Source organism: Gopherus flavomarginatus, chromosome 6, assembly GCF_025201925.1.
Source record: "Gopherus flavomarginatus isolate rGopFla2 chromosome 6, rGopFla2.mat.asm, whole genome shotgun sequence".
NCBI lineage: Eukaryota > Metazoa > Chordata > Testudines > Testudinidae > Gopherus > Gopherus flavomarginatus.
The window spans coordinates 7,291,901-7,304,142 of NC_066622.1; positions in this window are offsets into that span (position 1 = coordinate 7,291,901).

Consider the following 12,242-nt stretch of genomic DNA (forward strand, 5'->3'; position numbering starts at 1 on the left):
GGCGACAGGATTTTCGGGGGGTGGCATTTTGCCGGGGGGGGGGCAGGCGGCTCCGGTGGACCTGCCGCAGTCGTGCCTGCGGAGGGTCCATTGGTCCGCGGCTCCGGTGGACCTGCCACAGGAATGCCTGCAGACAGTCCACTGGTCCCGCGTGGCCCTGCTGGACTTCCTGCAGGCACGGCTGCGGCACCTCCGCCGAAGCCGCGGGAGCGACGCGTGGGGCGGCGAAATGGCCATGTGCCTAGGGCGCGAAAAACTCTAGCGCCGGTCCTGGGAGCGGGTGAAGTGAAACTGCAGAGCTATGCAGTTATTCACTCAGTAACAGAGATGGGGCTCAAACCACATCTCTAGCCCCAAACACTCTCCTCACTTGGTGAAGTTTGGAGTTTGTTGTGACCTTAATGGCTCAGGCAAATCCCTTCTCTATAAACAAAGTTCCTAGTTTTCTAAATGTGTTGTAACACTCAATAGATTGAGTATCAGAGGGGAAGCCATGTTAGTCTGGATCTGTAAAAAGCGACAAAGAGTCCTGTGGCACCTTATAGACTAACAAACGTATTGGAGCTCCAATACGTATTATGCTCCAATACGCCTGTTAGTCACTCTATAAAGGTGCCACAGGACTCTGTCACTTTCTTCAATAGATTGAGTGAGCCTGGAATGCCTTAGAGAGGAAGATTGGAAGACTATGGCAGTGTTAGCTACCAGCCTGATGATAACATAATATAGTACTTAGCACTGATGACATTTTATAGTTGAAATGCTCTTTGCAACAATTCTCACAATTAAAACTGGTTGGGAATGAAGGATGTTTTTAGGGAACATTTTCATAAAAAACCCCAAACTTATTTTATGCTGTTAGATCAAAATTAGAAATATTTCAACCAGCACCACTAGCAACACACCACTCAGATCTCATCTGAAACATCACACTTCCATGTGATGCCCCTGAACCTTTTGGGGCTTTGACAGAGGTCAAAGTGCAGGGGCATCCATGATCCTAGTAATGAGGTTCCTATTCTAAACAGGAAGATGGAAAGGCTGAGAATGATGTGGATGCCCCCCGGTGAAATCGAGGGAAGAAAGAAATTGAAGATGCTCTTCTTATATTTTCTGCAAGACAAGCAAGGTCCACCTCTGAGGTAGGTCTTTCCCCTCATTTTACAGACAAGTAAACTGAGGCATTGGGAGCACAGCTGGGTGGGAAATTATATTTTCTTCTCATGAAAAAAATTCAGTGAAAGTGAGATGTTTCCATTTTTTTTAAACCAAACATTTTCAGTTTAAAAAAAATTCAGTTTCATGCTGACAAAAATTCAATGAAAACTCAAAATTTGTCAGACATTTTCCATTTGGTCACAAGCTCCATTTGTCAAAAAGTGTTTCCATAGAAACCGTTGAAACCAGCTCTAGTATTGAAGTGAAGTGATTTCTCTGAAGCCACATGTGCTATGCTACTTCAGTGTCCTCTGTAGCTTCCAACGGACACTGGTGAAGGAACAGACCAGCCAGCCTCATAGCATAAGGGAGCAGAGATCACAAGTGCCCCCAGGGCCGGCTCTAGCCATTTCGCTGCCCCAAGCATGGCGGCACGCCGCTGGGGGCGCTCTGCTGCTTGCCGGTCCCGTGGCTCCGGTGGACCCTGCGGACGATCCGCTGGTCCCGCGGCTCCAGTGGAGCATCCGCAGGCGTGCCTGAGGGAGGTCCACCAGAACCGCCTGCCGCCCTCCCGGCAACTGGCAAAGCGCCCCCCTCAGCATGCCTCCCCAAGCATGTGCTTGGTGCGCTGGGGCCTGGAGCAGGCCCTGAGTGCCCCCCTCCTGCCCTCTAAGGGTCTGTCTACTACACGTCAATTAACAAGCTGCAGCTGACCCGTCCCAGCTGACTCAGGCTCTCAGGGCTCAGGCTTAGGGGCTGTTTAATTGTGGTATAGATGTTCAGGCGGGGGCTGCAACCTGAGTTCTGGGACCCTCCCAGCTTGCCCTAAGAGTCTAACTAAGGAAGTGGTAACGGCAGCAGGAAATACTATGGTAATGGATCACTGGACTCATTTAAAGCAAGACAAAAACTGGGGAGCACCGGAGCACTTGCTTTGGTGGCACTAATAGAGTGGGGTTGCTTGTGAGAGGACAATCTCCCAATGGCAATACAGCCTGTTGGAAGACCCCTTTAGTAGGGGGCAAGGCAGATCTGCCTAGAAATATTAGTCCCATTTTTATTGTTAACACTTATGTTATGGAAGCACCCAAAGGCCAAATCATAACTGAGGCCCCATTGTCCTGAGCAAAGCAAAATCAGAGACAGACGCACAACAGGGGCCTGATCTCAGCTAGGGATGGGGATAGAACATACAATTAAACAAACAAACACAGTGGTACTGGGCACAATTTTGTTACATGTTTTGTTGTAACTGGCCTTTGAGTTCACCCCAAAGGATCTGGAGCACAGAAAAAATCCTGGTGTACAGGTAAGCAGAGATGGAACCTGATCTTTGAGTTCTAACTTTCGGCCCCAGCCTTGATGAATTTGGTGCCACCTCCTTCCCTTGTGTTACTATCTTTGATCATGGGACAGGCACATTTTGTGCCATTTCCCCCCATTAGCCTAATTCCATTTTAGTACTACTAGGGCCTGCAGAATGGATTAATGGCATGCTATTTTCTACTCTAGTAATCTTAGTCACAAAAGTGAGTGAGAGCATATAGTGAAAATGAAGATCTATCAAGGCCCTGCCAGCAGAGTGATAACTCATTCTGATAGCTAACACTGGGGATGAGAACAGAAGATGAAACAAAAAAAACCCCCTACTTTTTATTTTAATACCAAGAACAGAACAAAGCACATTTATCCATTCTGATAACAAAGATTATAATGAGAACAGCAACATACTAGAATAGTATCTTATTTCAGTGATAGGGCTGTAATTTTATCGCCTGCCATAGGCGCTGTAGGTAGTTGGCAGTCTGACTGCGGGTATGTGTGTTTAAAATGCATGATCTTCACTCACGCAATTTATTGCATCTGGAGATCACCTTGATGAAATTTCAAGCCTGTAACAACAGACAAGGTGCAATGCAGTCTATTATCTAACAGCTGATGTGGTATGGCTATTCGATGTGTTTACTACTGTAGCTGACTGCATTTGATATATACATTTTTAAAACTGGTACCCGCAAGGCACTTGCTACAATGGTGTAGCAAAATTAAATTAATATAGACATGCTTATTGTGATCATTCAGTGCATTTCCAGGCTCTGCAGCCTCCGTTCTGCTTCGCATTTTAGTCACACCGAAAGCTTTTTTGAACTTTGATAGGGCTAATAACGAGGGCGTATTCATTATTTCAGGAGATTTTGGTTCAAGCCTTGATTGGTGCAGAAACTTTTTGAGCAAGTCACTTTGGTCCTGATCCAAAATCATTAAGTTAATGGGAGTCTTTCCATTGACTTTGATAGACTCGGGATCAAGTCTTGATGTCTCCGCCCATCAGTTCCCTATTAGTAAAATGAGGAGGATAATATAAGGAGTCATTATTTAGTTGGGGCTTCGTCCTGATTTAGGTGGGATTGGTCTTGCTTTGAGCACGGAGTTGGACTAGATGATCTCCTGAGGTCCCTTCCAACCCTGATAGTCTATGATACGAGGACACGTATTACTGTTTGTGGGGGACCTGATATGATGGTGACCGTTGGGGCCATGTCAAACCCGAGATAGGATTCTGAGGGAGGTGGAGGGGGATAATACAAATCTAGAGATTCTTACTCCATTTTTAAGAGGCTCATGTCAGGAAAAGGAAAATCCATTCCTGCCATAGCTCTCCAGAAGTCTGTGGGGCTATAGCAGGGAGGAATCTGGCCCGATAAGTCTTCTCCTCCAGCTTTATCAAAAGTTACATGACCCCACCAAGAATCTGGCAGCACGAACAGGCTTTTTAGCATGTTTATTACTCACTCTCTCTCCAGTATGAAGAAGGATTTGGCATAAGTTCGGGTACCTATATTAGGGATAGGGCCTAACCTTTCAGGTGAGCAGGGCTTCTTAATCCCCACTTGATTGTTACTTATGTCAGATAATTTACGTGATAGTTATGAGTCTCACTTCTCTCATTCATTCTTTCTGTGCCCACAGGGGCTGGGGACAGAATGCTGAATTTGGAGAATCATCACCCCTGGTGCATAGTTTCAATGTATTGGTGTTGTAACTTAACGAATAGGAGATTGGGAGTCAGGAGTCCCAGATTCTATTCCTGCCTCTGCCACTGACTTGCTGTAGCACCATGGATGCATCACTTCATCTTTGTTTCCCTCCCCAATGCTCCTCTGTCTTGTCTATTTAGATTGTAAGCTTCTCAGGGGAGGGACTGACCTGGCAGGTTGGGGCCCGCATCTCAGTTAGAGCCTCCAGATGCTACTTCAGTACAAATAATTGTGCTTTATCACTTCCCTGACCGCTAACCAAATTGTACTAGAAGATGTGGACTCTGGCTCATACACCACATCTCTCCTGAACTATGTAGATAAAGCTTCCACGCCACTCATAAGAGGAGAGAAACTTTCATGGGAGCTCATTAAAGCCAGGATTTGATACTGTGTGTGATTTTTTTTTTTTAAAAGGCTAAGTAGTATTTTGCACATAACTATGGAGCTAAGGCCAGCACCACAATAATTAGTTTTTGAGGACTTGGATCAGAAGTCAGTGGAGATTAGCCAGGAAGAGGAGTCCAGATCGAACCACCTTTGGTCAGCCGGGTCTCTAGCCACCGGTAGTGCAGTGTTAGCTCATCTCCTGGCTGGAAAGAATAAGTTACAGGTGGGCCCAAAATGGAGCCATAAATCATATCTCCTAGATTTCTTGGATGGCTCAAAAAGTGCAGCAAGAAGGCGGCAGAACTCGATGGGTCAGCAGCTCTGAGACAGAGGGCTCAATCCCCCAGGACTAGGTTGAGGCATGAGGTGCAAATGTTGGGCCAGATCCTAGGCTTTGAAAAAGTCACTTTGTTTTGCCAAAGCAACACGAAGTGTCTTGAAAGGTTAGCTGAGGATTCCACGAACTGGCTTTGCCTGACACCCACCTTATGGATCAGAGCGTGGGTCTGGGCTACCTGGGAACCAGAGGGGGGTGAGGAAAATGATGAGGACTGAACTACTCCTGTGATTAAATGCTCACCAACATGTGTAAGGGTGACAAAATCTGTCCCCAAACACATATAGAATGTGTCAGACTGAGGAAAGCCCAAAGCCCATTATTTTAGAAATCTAAAACAAACAAACAGAATTAAACAATTAGAGCAGCCGGGCCACATATATGCTTGCAGTTCAGTTGGGATGCATGGCACTTTTCTAGACAGATGTGATATTTTTTAGCGGGTTACTTAAGGCAATGTTTTACCCTGCAGTGATTTACTCTGCAGTGATTTGCCATAGTTTCTTACCAGCTGATTGCTGAATTCCTTGAGACATTGGAGGGCCAGATGTCCATGCTTTTGCATGTGATCATACTGTATCTGCAAACTCCAGCGCAAATGAGGGGTTGCATCAGGGTTTGCATGAACACCGGACAAGCACACAATACATCGGATGCACATATACTTCTTTGAAGTCTGAGTGTAAGACAGTCTGCAAGTGATCTTCGTCAGGAAGTGCAACACTGCAGGAAAAGAGCAACTTCTGTTTATAGTATATGAGAACACATAGGCCCTGATCCTACTCCTATTGAAGTCAATAGCAAACCAACTGTGCCTGTATTTCCTCCTGCATGGCCGTTTGAAGGCACCCACTCTAGGCGCGCTCTCTGGCACGAGTGCTCTCTCTCTCTCATACACACGCTTCCCTGCCTACACTGATATTCCCAGCAAGCCAGACTGTCTAAGAGGCTAGCATCTGTGCTTTGCTTTCTCTTCAGAGGCTGGCTGTGGACAATTACACTGTTCAGAGTTACCACACAGCGCCTTCTAGGCAAGCACATTTATAGGTGAGGGGAAAGCATTACAGAGAAAACCCATTAAAAATAATAAAAGAACCTACACACATGCTAAAAAGCTTAACAGATCACCCCAACTCCAACCTCAGGCTCTGGGAGGTGGCACGCCTTCAAAACCACAGCTGGGTTCTCTATGGTTACAGGTTCATAACTTTTTCAGAAGCAGAACAAAGACTGGGAAGATCATCCCCTTTCTTTAGGCAGTATGGGCCTTTGATTTTAGTGTTCTGTAATTAGCAGAGAATGACCCTCTCCTCAGGCAGTAGCTTCAAAAGGCTGGGTTTTTGCATAACCGGGGATGAAGAATTTGCATTCACCTCTCCCTAGCCCCAGGAAATCCATTTCACACTTATTGTTCCAAAAGGCCATTCTTGTCTTGCATATTTTCAATATTGTCAGTTGAACTCCCAGGCTTCATAACATGTGGCCTCCCTTGAGATGCTACATACAATCCCAGCCCACAGTAATACATAAACTTTGAGTTTAATACGCTTGACCCCAAAGATAATTCAGTGAGGTCTCCCAGATATATTGCAGGATGATGGAGTGCAAGGGTATCTTGCTGTTGACTTCATTATGACCAGGTACAGACATTTTGTATCCCAGAAAATCAGCATGCTAAGGGTAAGGAGGATGGGATGGGGCTATGAACAGGAATATTTAAAGTAACAGCAAAGTAACTCAAGGTTTCCTTAGCCTTGCAAGCACCACAAAAGAAAATCCAGCTTGCTTAATTTGGTTTTAAGTGCAGTTATCCCCTGAAAAGCAATTCTATAAAGAGCGGTAGCATAGGGTTCCATGTTTGCTGTACCTCACTGATTCCGTAGCAAATGTGTTCAGTTTACAAATTGAAATTGCCAGCCCTGCTAACTCAGCCTGAGGTTTGTATAAGGCTGGAAGAAACCTCCCTCAATCATACAGGACATGCAGGCCAGTCTATGTTCTCACTTATCCCTCTGCATCTCCACATCGTCAAATTATGCTGTTAGCAAGAGTTGTTTTCAATGGGTTTGCACCAGTGTAACAGACAGGAATTTAGTAAACAATTTTGCTGATGATCCACCAGAAGGAAGAGAATCTAGCTCACTCTCCTTTAGCTGCATGAGATTCTCCATGGCTAGCAAGAGTAAAATTCAGATTTTTGTACCTACAGTCAGCAGACCTCACTCTGAATACATATAATAGTATAACTGAGGAACAAGAAGTTGCCATTTTAGTAAAATCACTTATCAGTCTCAAACCTCACCTGAAATTAGCCATAGGTGACCCTCTAAAAGTGTAGCTAAGATAAACAATCAGTTTGGATAAGCATCCAAACTGTCAAAACATCTAGGACCAGATTCTCCAATGGGTGTACATGACCCTCAGGCTACACCAATACTGTGGAATTCCCCTGCTCGTGTAGCCATACTCCCACTAGCTCTTATTGTGGTAGCACAAGTATAAATGGCAGCATAGGCACAGTAGCATGAATAGCAGCAGTGGAGGCATGCCTTAGCCACGCTGAGAACAAATCAGCCTGAAACGGAATACGTACTTGGCATGGCTAAGCTTCGCCTCCAGGGTCACTACACATGCTCGTGGCTATACCACTTGTGCTAGCTTGATGAGAACTGGCGTGAGCACGGGAATTCACATCCCTAGCTTGTAGTGTAGATGCAGCCTCACTTGTTTGTGTGACTTGCATGGGCAAATTACTACATTTCCACCTCCAATACAAGCGTGGCAATAGCAAATACAAATTAGATGCACAACTACATGGCACATGCTTCTGAATATTTGGCTGCTTGAGATGGATATCACCAAAACCACGATTTTGTGAGCTTTGGGGAAAGCTCAGTTAGTACTTTTGAAGAGTATGATTTTGCTAAAGCTTGAATCATTGGCCTAACTCTGTTGCCACTTACACGGATTTAAGTGTAGCTCAGCACTTTTGAAGTCTATGGGATTTTCATGTTCAGATTTTTTACAGCTTTGTGGTATGTTGGCAGGAAGCACGAGAGAAGCAGTTTTCTTGTAGTATTTCTAGGCTGGGAGGAAGCAGGAAGTCACAAATCTTATGAGAGCACACGTGCTGCAGAAGTTTTTAATATTTCCTTCTTTCAGCTGGCAATACTGTAAGAGCTACCTTTCTTGCATTCCAATTTTTTCCATTATTGGTCATTGCAGACATGAAATAAAAAGTGAGTATATCAAAAATTCTCTAATATTTTTGAAATTCTATCACTGTTACTCCCCTCTTCCCCTCCCTCTGAAGTTTCTGGATCAATCAGAGTTTTGGCTGAAGGTGCAGGTCAGTTATTTTATCCAAGCTGCTCATCCAAAAACCAAATGTTTCTGTCGGATGGTTCTGCAAGTCATTCTGAAGCCAGCACTGGCAAAGAAGCACAGCTACAAACCTTCATCATTATTTCAAGATAAGTCTTTCCACCAAAGTGCTGTCCGTCTGCTGGGCGGGGAGAACTACGTACCACATCAGTAAGGAAGGCGGCAGACAAATATGTTCTTAACTGAGAGGGCACAATCCAATTTTTCTTGCTTTGTAGAATCCAGTGACTTATCTGCTTGAGAGCAGGCATTCCTCATAGCTTGCCATCTGATAGCTATTCTATGGCCTGTGGTCTCAGTCCATTTACTACTGGATTGAGACCCTTCTACATTACTAAAACCACCTGCATGACCCAAACCAGCTGGCAATCACCCTTAGCTGCACTCTCACTCAGGGCCGGTGCAAGCATTTAGGTGACCTAGGCAGTTGCCTAGGGCGCTAGGATTTGGGGGGTGCCATTTTCTTCAGCAGTTACCACGGCAGCCGGATCTTTGGCCACTGCTAGCATTTAGGCGGAGGGAGCTGGGGCAGGGGAGAGTGGGGAGGGCTGCATGCAGCAAGTAAGGGGGGGGGGCGGCACGCAGGGGAAGTGAAGCAGCCACGGCGTGCTCGGGGAGGAGGCGGGGCAGGGGTGAGCTGCTTCACTTCTCCTGCCTCGCAGGCTTGCGGTGCCAGTCAGCTTAGGCGCCGCAAGCCTGGGAGGCGGGAGAAGTGAAGCGGCGACGGCGTGCTCGGGGTGCTTGTGCGCGGGGCAGGGGTGAGCTGGGGCGGAAGGTGGAAGTTTCGCCTAGGTCCCTGCTCTTACTTAGGGTATATCTATATGGGGATAAACCCCAGAGCTGACCCAGGTCAGCTGACTCAGGCTCATGGGCTGAAAAATTGCTGTGTAGGCTCCACCCACGTCTGGATGTCTGAGCTCTAGGGTCTGAATGTCTACACAGCAATTTTCAGCACAAAAGTCTGAGCCCTACAAGCCTGAGTCAATTGACCTGGGCCAGCCCTGGCCATGCTACAGGGGCTTTATCACCATGTAGACGTACCCACAGGTGATGTATATGCTGGCCCACAGTTCAGACTACAGGGCTGTGAATAGCAGTGAGAGCTGTAGCTCTCTCTTGTAGATGCTGTGTGTGCAAACTAAAAGGTGTTACCTCACATTCATGTAGTCCTGTTTGAAGAGGACTATGTTAATGCAAACTAGGAACCTCTTAGTTCACGCCTGCAGCACCCACACAAAGGGGTACAGCACAGTACCTAAGTGCAGACTAAGAGGTTCTGAATAGCAGTATGAGCTGCGGGCCAGTATTGACATACCCTTAGATCTTGTCTATGCTTCAAAGGTTTGCCGGTCTAATCATACACATAGCCAACCCTCCTAGTGGGGGCAAAGTTTATACCAGTAAATTGTGTTCGTGCCAGTCTAATTTATACCAGTTGCCTAAACAAAAATAAGCCTGACCAACAAAAGCCAGAATAACTGCATCTACATTTTCCAGAGTAGCAGCTGTGTTAGTCTCAGAGGGGCAGCCATGTTAGTCTGGATCTGTAAAAGCAGCAAAGAGTCCTGTGGCACCTTATAGACTAACAGAAGTTTTAGAGCATGAGCTTTCGTGGGTCAATACCCACTTCATCAGATGCATGTAGTGGAAATTTCCAGGGGCAGGTATATATATGCAAGCAGGCTAGGGATAATGAGGTTAGTTCAATCAGGGAGGATGAGACCCTGTTCTAGCAGCTGAGGTGTGAAAACCAAGGGAGGAGAAACTGGTTTTGTAGTTGGCAAGCCATTCACAGTCTTTGTTTAATCCTGAGCTGATGGTGTCAAATTTGCAGATGAACTGAAGCTCAGCAGTTTCTCTTTGAAGTCTGGTCCTGAAGTTTTTTTGCTGCAGGATGGCCACCTTAAGGTCTGCTATAGTGTGGCCAGGGAGGTTGAAGTGTTCTACAGGTTTTTGTATATTGCCATTCCTGATATCTGATTTGTGTCCATTTATCCTTTTCCGTAGAGACTGTTCAGTTTGGCCGATGTACATAGCAGGGGGGCATTGCTGGCATATGATGGCGTATATTACATTGGTGGACGTGCAGGTGAATGAACCGGTGATGGTGTGGCTGATCTGGTTAGGTCCTGTGATGGTGTCGCTGGTGTAGATATGTGGGCAGAGTTGGCATCGAGGTTTGTTGCATGGATTGGTTCCTGAGCTAGAGTTACTATGGTGCGGTGTGCAGTTGCTGGTGAGAATATGTTTCAGGTTGGCAGGTTGTCTGTGGGCAAGGACTGGCCTGCCACCCAAGGCCTGTGAATGTGTGGGATGTGGACCCATGGGAAGGGGACTCTGGAAAAATTCCACCACGATTTCAACAGCTTCCACCCCACCATCAACCTCAGCCTGGACCAATCTACATGGGAGGTCCACTTCCTAGACACCACGGTGCAAATAAGTGATGGTCACATTAACACCACTCTATACCGAAAACCTACTGACTGCTATGCTTACCTTCATGCCTCCAGCTTCCATCCTGGGCACATCACACGATCCATTGTCTACAGCCAAGCACTGAGGTACAACCGCATCTGCTCTAACCCCTCAGACAGAGACCAACACCTACAAAATCTCCACCAAGCATTCTCAAAACTACAATACCCACACGAGGAAATAAGGAAACAGATCAACAGAGCCAGACATGTACCCAGAAACCTCCTACTGCAAGACAAACCCAAGAAAGAAACCAACAGGACTCCACTGGCCATCACATACAGTCTCCAGCTAAAACCCCTCCAATGTATCATCAGGGATCTACAACCCATCCTGGACAATGATCCCACACTTTCACAGGCCTTCGGTGGCAGGCCAGTCCTTGCCCACAGACAACCTGCCAACCTGAAACATATTCTCACCAGCAACTGCACACCGCACCATAGTAACTCTAGCTCAGGAACCAATCCATGCAACAAACCTCGATGCCAACTCTGCCCACATATCTACACCAGCGACATCATCACAGGACCTAACCAGAGCAGCCACACCATCACCGGTTCATTCACCTGCACGTCCACCAATGTAATATACGCCATCATATGCCAGCAATGCCCCCCTGCTATGTACATCGGCCAAACTGGACAGTCTCTACGGAAAAGGATAAATGGACACAAATCAGATATCAGGAATGGCAATATACAAAAACCTGTAGGAGAACACGTCAACCTCCCTGGCCACACTATAGCAGACCTTAAGGTGGCCATCCTGCAGCAAAAAAACTTCAGGACCAGACTTCAAAGAGAAACTGCTGAGCTTCAGTTCATCTGCAAATTTGACACCATCAGCTCAGGATTAAACAAAGACTGTGAATGGCTTGCCAACTACAAAACAGTTTCTCCTCCCTTGGTTTTCACACCTCAACTGCTAGAACAGGATCTCATCCTCCCTGATTGAACTAACCTCGTTATCTCTAGCTTGCTTGCATATATATACCTGCCCCTGGAAATTTCCACTACATGCATCTGACGAAGTTGGTATTCATCCGTGAAAGCTCATGCTCTAAAACTTCTGTTAGTCTATAAGGTGCCAGAGGATTCTTTGCTGCTTTAGCTGTGTTAGTCTGTATCCACAGAAAGAACAGGAGTACTTGTGGCACCTTAGAGGCTAACAAATTTATTTGAGCATAAGCTTTCGTGGGTTTAGCCCAGGTGCCACAAGTACTCCTGTTCTTTTTGCATTTACATTATGGCTTTTGTCCACATAGAGGCAAAGAGGTTCCTGGTCAGAGTTCCCCACCAGTCAAAAATGTCATTGACCACAGAGCTGCGAAGTTCTTATTTGTAGTTGGTTGCCCCCAGCTCAAGTTTGAGGCTTACTTGGGGGCAATGTGGGGAATTTTGCTATATACCAATTCTGGGAATAAATGGAAGATGTTAGTCTCCAGGACTGCCTTG